This window comes from Pseudorca crassidens, chromosome 5, assembly GCF_039906515.1.
Source record: "Pseudorca crassidens isolate mPseCra1 chromosome 5, mPseCra1.hap1, whole genome shotgun sequence".
In the NCBI taxonomy this organism is placed as follows: Eukaryota; Metazoa; Chordata; class Mammalia; order Artiodactyla; family Delphinidae; genus Pseudorca; species Pseudorca crassidens.
Window position 1 is genome coordinate 11,124,184 of NC_090300.1, and position 11,421 is coordinate 11,135,604.

An 11,421-nucleotide genomic window follows, 5' to 3' on the forward strand; every position below is an offset into this window, starting at 1 on the left:
AAAATTTTAACTGACCATAACAGTGCAAGACTAGAAATCAATGACAAGAAGGAAAAAAAGGGCTTCCCTGGTGGCGCAGTGGTTGAGAGTCCACCTGCCGATGCAGGGGACACAGGTTCGTGCCCCGGTCCAGGAAGATCCCACATGCCGCGGAGTGGCTAGGCCCATAAGCCATGGCCGCTAAGCCAGCACGTCCGGAGCCTGTGCTCTGCAACGAGAGGGGCCACGACAGTAAGAGGCCCACATAACGCAAAAAAAAAAAAAAAAAAAAAAAAGAAGGAAAAAAAAAACTCTGCAAAAACCACAGAAACAGAGAGGCTAAACAACATGCTACTAAACAACCAATGGAACACTGAAGAAATCAAAGGGGAAATAAAAAAATACTGGAGACAAAAGAAAATAAAAACAAAATAACGAAAAACCTATGTCATAGCAAAAGCAGTTCTGAGAGGGAAGTTTATAGCAATATCAGGAAACAAGAAAAATATCAAATAAACAACCTAACCTTACACTTGAAGGAACTAAAGAAAGAAGAACAGCAAAACCCAAAGTTAGTGGAAGGAAAGAAATCATAAAGATTGAAATGGAAATAAATGAAATATAGACTAAAAAAACTGTAGAAAAGATCAGTAAAACTAAGAGCTGATTCTTTGAGAAGATAAACAAAATAAACATTTAACCAGACTCATCAAGAAAAAGAGATGGTCAAAATCAATAAAATCGGAAATGAAAAAGGAGAAGTTACAACTGACACCACAGAAATACAAAGGATCATAAGAGATTTCTATTAATAACTATATGCTGATAAAATGGTCAACTTAGAAGAAATGGACAAATTCCTAGATAGGTATAATTTCCCGAGACTGAACCAGAAAGAAATAGAAAATATGAACCTTCAAATTACCAGTAATGAAATTGAATTGGTAATAAATAAAACTCCCCCAAAACAAAAGTCCAGGTCCAGACAGCTTCACAGGTGAATTCTACCAAACATTTAAAGATGAGTTAACACCTATTCTCAAATTATTCCAAAAAGTTGAAGAGCAAGGAGCACTTCCAAACTCACTCTTTGTGGCCAGCATCACCCTGATACCAACCCAGACAAAGAAATCACAATAAAAGAAAATTACAGGCCAATATCACTGATGAATACAGATGGAAAAACTGCAGATGGAATCCAACAACACATTAAAAGCATTATACCCCATGATCATCTGGAATTTATTCCAGGGGTGCAAGGATATTTCATATCTACAAATCAATCAGTGTGATACACCACATTAACAAACTGAAGAAATGAAATCATATGATCATCCCAACACATGTAGAAAAAACTTTTGACAAAATTCAATATCCATTTATGATAAAAACTTTTAACAAAGTGGGTATAGAGGGAACATACCTCAACACAATAAAGGTCATATATGATAAACCCACAGCTAACATCATACTCAACAGTAAAAAGCTGAAAGCATTTTCTCAAATTCAGGAACAAGGATGCCCATTCTCACCACTTTTATTCAACACAGTATTAGAAGTCCTAGCCTCAGCAATCAGACAAGAAAAAGAAATAAAAGGAATTCAAAATGGAAAGGAAGAAATAAAACCGTCATCATTTGCAGATGACATGATACTATATACAGAAAATCCTTATGCCACTAAAAATTATTAGAACTAATAAATAAATTTGGTAAAGTAGCAGGACAAAAAATTAACATATGGAATTACGTTACATCTCTATATATTAACAATGAACTAGCAGAAAGAGAAATTAAGCAAAGAATCCTATTTACAATGCCATCAGAAAGAATCAGATACCCAGGAATAAACCTACCTAAGGAGGTAAAAGACCTGTACTTGGAAAACTATAAGACAGTGATGAAACTGACTCAAACAGATGGAAAGATATACTGTGTTCATGGATTGGAAGAACTAATATTGTTAAAATGATCATAATGCCCAAGGAAATCTACAGATTCAATATGACCCCTATGATAATAACAATGGCATTTGTCACAGAAGTAGCACAAATAATTTTAAAATTTGTATGGAAACAAAAACGACCTTGAAAAGTCAAAAAAACCTTGAGAAAAAGAACAGAGCTGGAGGTTTCATGCTCCGTGACTTCAGACTACAGTACAAAGTTACAGTCATCAAAACAGTATGGTACTGGCACAACGGCAGACACACAGACCAGTGGAACAGAATCGAGAGCCCAGAAATAAACCCACACACTTATGGTCAATTAATCTAGGGCAAAGGAGGCAAGAATATACATGAGGAAAAAAAGTCTCTTCAATAAGTGGTTCTGGGAAAACTGCACAGTTACATGCAAAAGAATGAAATTAGAACATTTTGTCACACAATATACAAAAATAAAGTTGAAGTAGGTAATGACCTAAATATGAGACTGGAAACCATAAAATTCCTAGAGGAAAACATAGGCAGAACATTCTTTGACATAAGTTGTAGCCATATATATATATATATATATATATATATATATATATATATATATATATATATAATCTGTCTACTAAGACAAAGGAAACAAGAGCAAAAATAAACAAATGGAACCTAATTAAACTCAAAAGCTTTTGGACAGCAAAGCAAAACATTGAAAATACAAAAAGACAACCTGCTGAATGGGAGAAAATATTTGCAGATGATATGACAAATGAGGGGTTAATATCCAAAATGTGTAAACAGTTCATGCAGTTCAATATCAAAAACCAATCTGATTAAATATGGACTGAAAATCTGAATATTTTTCCAAAGAAGACATACATGTGTTCAACACATACATGAGAAGATTCTCAATGTTGCTATCATCAGGGAAATGCAAATCAAAACCACAATGAGATATCATCCCACATCTGTCAGAATGGCTATCAACAAAACACACACACACACACACACACACACACAAACAAACAAATAACAAATGTTGGTGAGGATGTGAAGAAAAGGGAACCCTCATACACTGTTGGTGGGAATGTAAATTGGTGCCGCCACTGTGGAAAATAGTATGGCCATTTCTCAAAAAACTAAAAACAGAACTACCTTATGACCCAGCAATTCCACTCCTGGGTATATATCTAAAAATACTGAAAACACTAATATGAAAAGATACAGGCACCCTAATGTTCCTAGCAACATTATTTACAATAGCCAAGATGTGGAAGCAACCTAAGTGTCCATTAACAGATGAATGGATAAAGAAGTTGTGGTAAACATATACAATGGAATACTACTCAGCCGTTATAAATAATGAAAAATGCCACTTGCAGCAACATGGAGAAACCTCTTCTTGATAGCTGTGAAGTTTCTTGGATTATGTATTTCTACAGGGTAGACTATATCTGTCAAGGCGAGAATTTTTAACGAAGGGTACCTTTCAAAGGAAGTCTTTAAAATATCAGAGTTCCTTATGTCTGCAGATTGAGATTTTAGTTTATCTGGAACAGACCTTGTTTAGGAATATTTTAGTATGGCCATTTAGCTTTTTTTTTTTTTCCTTTGATACCTCTCTCACTGGATTCCTTTTTTTTTTTTTAACATCTTTATTGGAGTATAATTGCTTTACAATGGTGTGTTAGTTTCTGCTTTATAACAAAATGAATCAGTTATACATATATCCTCATATCTCCTCCCTCTTGCATCCCCCTCCCACCCACTCTAGGTGGTCACAAGGCACTCAGCTGATCTCTCTGTGCTATGTGGCTGCTTGCCACTAGCTATCTATTTTACATTTGGTAGTATATGTAAGTCCATGCCACTCTCACACTTCAACCCAGCTTAACCTTCCCCCTCCCCGTGTCCTCAAGTCCATTCTCTACATCTGTGTCTTTATTCCTGTCCCACCCCTAGGTTCTTCATAACCTTTTTTTTTTTTTTAAGATTCCATATATTTCTGTTAGCATACAGTAGTTGTTTTTCTCTTTCTGAGTTACTTCACTCTGTATGACAGACCCTAGGTCCATCCACCTCACTACAAATAACACAATTTTGTTCCCTTTTATGGCTGAGTAATATTCCTTTGTATATATGTGCCACATTTTCTTTATTCATTCACCTGTCGATGGACACCTAGGTAGCTTCCAGGTCCTGGCTATTGTAAAAAGAGCTGCAACGAACATTGTGGTACATGACTCTTTTTGAATTATGGTTTTCTCAGGGTATATGCCCAGTAGTGGGATTGCTGGGTCGTATGGTAGTTCTACTTTTAGTTATTAAGGAACCTCCATACTGTTCTCCATAGTGGCTGTACCAATTAATATTCCCACCAACAGTGCAAGAGGGTTCCCTTTTCTCCACACCCTCTCCAGCATTTATTGTTTCTAGATTTTTTGATGATGGCCATTCTGACTGGTATGAGATAATATCGCATTGTAGTTTTGATTTGCATTTCTGTAATGATTAATGATGTTGAACATTCTTTCATGTGTTTGTTGGCAATCTGTATATCTTCTTTGGCGAAATGTCTATTTAGGTCTTCTGCCCATTTTTGGATTGGGTGGTTTGTTTTTTGGATATTGAGCTGCATGAGCTGCTTGTAAATATTGGAGATTAATCCTTTGTGAGTTGCTTCATTTGCAAATATTTTCTCCCATTCTGAGCGTTTTCTTTTCGTCTTGTTGATGGTTTCGTTTGCTGTGCAAAACCTTTGAAGTTTCATTACGTCCCATTTGTTTATTTTTGTTTTTATTTCCATTTCTCTAGGAGGTGAGTCAAAAAGGATCTTGCTGTGATTTATGTCATAGAGTGTTCTGCCTATGTTTTCCAGCCTAGTGTATGGCCTTACATTTAGGTCTTTAATCCATTATGAGTTTATTTTTGTGTATGGTGTTAGGGAGTGTTCTCATTTCATTCTTTTACATGTAGCTGTCCAGTTTTCCCAGCACCACTTATTAAACAAACTGTCTTTTCTCCATTGTATATTCTTGCCTCCTTTATCAAAGATAAGGTGACCATATGTGTGTGGGTTTATCTCTGGGATTTCTATCCTGTTCCATTGATCTATATTTGAGTTTTTGGGCCAGTACCATACTGTCTTGATTACTGTAGCTTCGTAGTATACTCTGAAGTCAGGGAGCCTGATTCCTCCAACTCCATTTTTCTTTCTCAAGATTGCATTGGCTATTCGGGGTCTTTTATGTTTCCATACAAATTGTGAAATTTTTTGTTCTAGTTCTGTGAAAAATGCCAGTGGTAGTTTGATAGGGATTGCATTGAGTCTGTAGATTGCTTTGGGTAGTATAATCATTTTCACAATATTGATTCTTCCAAACCAAGAACATGGTTATCTCAACAACTGTTTGTATCATCTTTAATTTCTTTCATCAGTGTCTTATAATTTTCTTCATACAGGTCTTTTGTCTCCTTAGGTAGGTTTATTCCTAGGTATTTTATTCCTTTTGTTGCAGTGGTAAATGGGAATGTTTTCTTAATTTTACTTTCAGATTTTTCATCATTAGTGTATAGGAATTCAAGAGATTTCTATGCATTAATTTTGTATCCTGCTACTTTACCAAATTCATTGATTAGCTCTAGTAGTTATCTGGTAGCATCTTTAGGATTCTCTATGTATAGTATAATGTCATCTGCAAACAGTGACAGCTTTACTTCTTCTTTTCCAATTTGGATTCCTTTTATTTCTTTTTTTTTTCTCTGATTTCTGTGGCTAAAACTTCCAAAACTACGTTGAATAATAGTGGTGAGAGTGGGCAACCTTGTCTTGTTCTTGATCCTAGTGGAAATACTTTCAGTTTTTCCCCTTTGAGGATGATGTTGGCTGTGGGTTTGTCATATATGGCCCTTATTATGGTGAGGAAAGTTCCCTCTGTGCCTACTTTCTGCAGGGTTTTTATCATAAATGGGTGTTGAATTTTGTCGATAGCTTTTTCTGCATCTATTGAGATGATCATATGGTTTTTCTCCTTCAATTTGTTAATATGGTGTATCACGTTGATTGATTTGCGTATATTGAAGAATCCTTGCATTTCTGGGATAAACCCCACTTGATCATGGTGTATGATCCTTTTAATCTGCTGTTGGAGTCTGTTTGCTAGTATTTTGTTGACGATTTTTACATCTATATTCATCAGTGATATTGGCTTGTAGTTTTCTTGCTTTGTGACATCTCTGTCTGGTTTTGGTATCAGGGTGATGGTGGCCTCGTAAAATGAGTTTGGGAGTGTTCCTCCCTCTGCTATATTTTGGAAGAGTTTGATAAGGATAGGTGTTAGCTCTTCTCTAAATGTTTGATAGAATTTGTCTGTGAAGTCATCTGGTCTTGGGCTTTTGTCTGTTCAAAGATTTTTCATCACAATTTTAATTTCAGCACTTGTGATTGGTCTGTTCATATTTTCTATTTCTTCCTGGTCCAGTCTCCGAAGGTTGTGCCTTTCTAAGAATTTGTCCATTTTGTCCAGTTTATTGGCATATAGTTGCTTGTAGTAATCTCTCATGATTCTTTGTATTTCTGCAGTGTTAGTTGTTACATTTCCTTTTTTATTTCTAATTCTGTTGATTTGAGTCTTCTCCCTTTTTTTCTTGATGAGTCTGGCTAATGGTTTATCGATTTTGTTTATCTTCTGAAAGAACCAGATTTTAGTTTTATTGATCTTTGCTATTGTTTCCTTCATTTCTGTTTCATTTATTTCTGATCTGATCTTTATGATTTCTTTCCTTCTACTAACTTCGGGGTATTTGGTTCTTCTTTCTCTAATTGCTTTAGGTGTAAGGTTAGGTTGTTTATTCGAGATGTTTCTTGTTTCTTAAGGTAGGAATTTATTGCTGTAAACTTCCCTCTTAGAACTGCTTTTGCTGCATCCCGTAGGTTTTGGGTCGTCGTGTTTTCATTGTCATTAGCTTCTAGGTATTTTTTGATTTCCTCTCTGATTTCTTCAGTGATCTCTTGGTTGGTTATTAAGTATTGTATAGTTTAGCCTCCATGTGTTTGTATTTTTTACAGATTTTTTCCTGTAATTGATATCTAGCCTCATAACTTTGTGGTCAGAAGAGATACTTGATAGGATTTCAATTTTCTTAAATTTACCAAGGCTTGATTTGTGACTCAAGATATGATCTATCCTGGATAATGTTCCATGAGCACTTGAGAAGAATGTGTATTCTGTTGTTTTTGGATAGAATGTCCTATAAATATCAATTAAGTCCATCTTGTTTAATGTATCATTTAAAGCTTGTGTTTCCTTATTTATTTTCATTTTGGATGATCTGTTGATGGGTGAAAGTGGGGTGTTTAATCCCCTACTATGAATGTGTCACTGTTGATTTCTCCTTTTATTGCTGTTAGTATTTGCCTTATGTATTGAGGTGCTCCCATGTTGGATGCATAAATATTTACAATTGTTATATCTTCTTCTTGGATTGATCCCTTGATCATTATGTAGTGTCCTTCTTTGTCTCTTGTAATAGTCTTTGTTTTAAGGTCTATTTTGTCTGATATGAGATTTGCTACTCCAGCTTTCTTTTGGTTTCCATTTGCATGGAATATCTTTTTCCATCCCCTCACTTTCAGTCTGTATGAGTCCCTAGGTCTGAAGTGGGTTTCTTGTAGACAGCATATATATGGGTCTCGTTTTGGTATCCATTCAGCCAGTCTATGTCTTTCGGTTTGAGCATTTAATCCATTTACATTTAAGGTAATTACTGATATGCATGTTCCTATTACCATTTTCTTAATTGTTTTGGGTTTGTTATTGTAGGTCTTTTCCTTCTCTTGTGTTTCTTGCCTAGAGAAGTTCCTTTAGCATTTGTTTTAAAGCTGGTTTGGTGGTGCTGAATTCTCTTAGCTTTTGCTTGTCTGTAAAGGTTTTAATTTCTCCATCAAATCTGAATGAAATCCTTGCTGGGTAGAGTAATCTTGGTTGTAGGTTTTTCCCTTTCATCACTTTAAATATGTCCTGTCACTCCCTTCTGGCTTGCAGAGTTTCTGCTGAAGAATCAGCTGTTAATCTTATGGGGATTCCCTTGTATGTTACTTGCTTTTTCCTTTGCTGCTTTTTTTTCTTTGTATTTAATTTTTGATAGTTTGATTAATATGTGTCTTGGTGTGTTTCTCCTTGGATTTATCCCTTATGGGACTCTCTGTGCTTCCTGGACTTGATTAACTGTTTCCTTTCCCATATTAGGGAAGTTTTCAACTATAATCTCTTCAAATATTTTCTCAGTCTCTTTTTCTATTCTTCTTCTGGGACCCCTATAATTCGAATGTTGATGCGTTGAATATTGTCCCTGACGTCTCTGAGACTGTCCTGAATTCTTTTCTTTCTTTTTTCTTTATTCTGCTATGCAATAGTTATTTACACCATTTTATCTTCCAGATCACTTATCCGTTCTTCTGCCTCAATTATTCTATTGATCCCTTCTAGAGAATTTTTAATTTCATTTACTGTGGTGTTCATCATTGTTTATTTGCTCTTCAGTTCTTCTAGGTCCTTGTTAAACGTTTCTTGTATTTTCTCCATTCTATTTCCAAGATTATGGATCATCTTTAGTATCATTATTCTGAATTCTTTTCAGGTAGACTGCCTATTTCCTCTTCATTTGTTAGGTCTGGTGGGTTTTTACCTTGCTCCTTCATCTGCTGTATGTTTCTCTGTCTTCTCATTTTGCTTATCTTATTGTGTTTGGGGTCTCCTTTTCTCAGGCTGCAGGTTCATAGTTCTTGTTGTTTTTGGTGTCTGCCCTCAGTGGCTAAGGTTGGTTCAGTGGGTTGTGTAGGTTTCCTGGTGGAGGGGACTAATGCCTGGGTTCTGGTGGATGAGGCTGGATCTTGTCTTTCTGGTTTGCAGGTCCACCTCTCGTGGTGTGTTTTGGGGTGTCTGTGACCTTATTATGATTTTAGGCAGCCTCTCTGCTAATGGGTGGGGTTGTGTTCCTGTCTTGTTAGTTGTTCGGTGTAGGGTGTCCAGCACTGTATCATGCTGGTCGTTGAGTGGAGCTGGGTATTGGTGTTGAGATGGAGATCTCTCGGAGATTTTCCCTGTTTGGTATTACGTGGAGCTGGGAGGTCTCTGATGGACCAATGTCCTGAACTTGTCTCTCCCACCTCAGAGACACAGCCCTGATGCGTTTTTCTTCTATTTATTTTGAGTGAATTATAGGCCCTCCCCGCTCTGATACTCACTAGGGTTTAAGCATGATCCTCTGCACATAATTTAAAAATCAAAACACCAACTGGCGGATTTAAGCAAACCCCCTATTTTTAGAACAGTATTAAAAATAATTGCAGATTTTATTTTCGGCCACACAGCCAAGCAGCAACAGAGGAGGCTCCTGGGCGTTCCTCCATCCCTCAGTGCAGAGCTGGGCTGACCATTTCCTTGCTCGGGCAGCTGCCTCTCCTCTGCTCATCTTTCAAATTTCCCTTTCTACAGGAAGTTTAGCTAGCCAACCATAGGCAAAGTTATTTTCCTTTATCTCTGTACACTATAGCATCTTCAATAAAGCTGTCTTTATTGGTTTAATCCATGTTGAATGTAGTTTATAAAGGGAAAGGACAAGTACCTTTGTATAGCATATACAGACAAAGCATCGGTCCATGGGGTCCATAAGAAGGGCAGGGCAGACAATACTTTTCCCTGGGAACAGTAGCTCTAATTCCAGGAAAGGTTCTCAGCTGAAGTCTGTGCAGCCAGAAGCACCCTCCTCCAGCCCCAATCTCAGCCCCTGCTTCAGCTGGGTTCCCATTTCCCATGCCTCCCGACTTCCTTAACCCCTGATGAAGAGCCCCAGGAGCTAAGGCTAAGAAGATCATGTCCTTAGGGCATGCATCCCATGTTTGGGAGAAGAAATATACACCACTGAACACGGAGCACATGGGAGATGGAAGTGACACCATGGTGCAGGGAGGGGGAGAGGCAGGCACCCCAAGAGGTGGAAGGGCCTGGCCCCCAGCCAGACCTGAAGATGGCACTGCTTCCAGGTGTTCTTAGCAAAAGAAGAAACTCCTACAACCTAAGGGGAGGAGTTGTCCCATTTATACACAACATTGTAAACATATATGGTCCTGTTGTTACATGTGATTCAGTTTGGTGTTTGCATGTCTGTCTGTCCATCTGTCAGGCTGGGGGCTGGATCTCAGGAGCCTTGCTGGGCTACCTCCCCTTCCTACTGCCCCCACCTTCCTACCCCAGGAATGGAACCTGGAACAGGTATGGTCCCCCATCTTGGTGGGATCTGGCAGGCAGGGCCTGAGCCTCTGCCTCCACTCTGGCTCCAGAGTCCTTGGTGAGTGCATGTATGTACGTGGAGAACCTGAGTGGAAGTGTGTACAAGGGGGAGGTCACGTCATGGGGGACGGGGGGGCGGAGAGGGGGGCTGTTGGAGGCAAGGCCTGCCTGGGGTGGCTGGCTCACGAGTGGATTCTCCATGGGTCTCTGGGTGGAGATTCTCAGCAACCAGGGTCCGCAGTCAGCACCCCTCACAGCACACAAGCTAACCCTGGATGGTCTTCAGGGGCATCAAGTATGAGTCCATGCCGACAAGGCACTTGTAATGGTCCCCACAGGATAGCCGCCGTCCAAGCTCCCTGACCCGGCAGGGCCTCAGACATGGTCACAGCTACATCTTCGGTTGCTATTCCTTGCCGGTCTTCTGCACGGCCTCCTGCGTGCTGCTCTCACCGCTGCTGGTAGAAGGCATCTCTTTCCTCGCCTGTTTAGAGAACTCGGGCGTGGTGCATGTGCTGGGAGGGCCGTTTAGGACTGCCCCCTGGAGGAGTGTGCCTCTCTCCTCGGCTTCACCTGGCTCCTCGCCTGTGCAGGGGATGGCATCAGCCTCCATGTACCATGGCTTCCCAAGCTCCAGAATGTCATCCACATCCAAGTCAGCATCCCTGTCCCGACTCTCTTGGCCGCGGTACGTGAGGAAGCCAGAGCCTGGAAAACCACCTCCCAGGAGAGTGGTGGCCCGCCTCCACCTCCGCGGGCTCCACTCATGCCCCAGGGTGGTGCTGTTCTCATGCTCCACTTCCAGGGTATCAGTCGATCCAGGGCATCATTCACAGCCATGCAGGAGCCTCTGCCCTTTGTCTTGTTTCCTCCGTTTCATTTTCCCAATCAGAGCATTCAGTAGGGTCTGCGGGAAGGCCTACTTCCTCCTTCCTGCCGGCCCCCCGCCTGCTAAGTCATTGGTTCAGACACTCAGCAGAGCCGCCAGGGGGCTTCTCTAGCGGGACCCCGTGGCCGGGTATGCGGGCGGATTCCCCCTGGCTGCCTGGTGGCGGCGGCAGTCATGATGACTCCTCTATAGTATCTTGTATACGGTTCCATTAGGGATCTTAACCCATATTAGTAGTTTATCTAGATACCTGTTTCCTCCCTACACCATGAACACCTGGAGGACAGGAAATGCACTCTATTTCTGTTTCTCTATTGCCTATAACATCCAGAG

At 39.6% G+C, this 11,421-nt stretch overlaps 1 pseudogene; it reads right to left on the bottom strand.

Annotated features, from left to right (window-relative positions):
• Positions 1-10,464: 10,464 nt before the first annotated feature.
• On the bottom strand, positions 10,465-11,079 carry LOC137225580 (E3 ubiquitin-protein ligase RNF220 pseudogene; annotated as a pseudogene).
• Between the last annotated feature and the right edge of the window lie 342 nt (positions 11,080-11,421).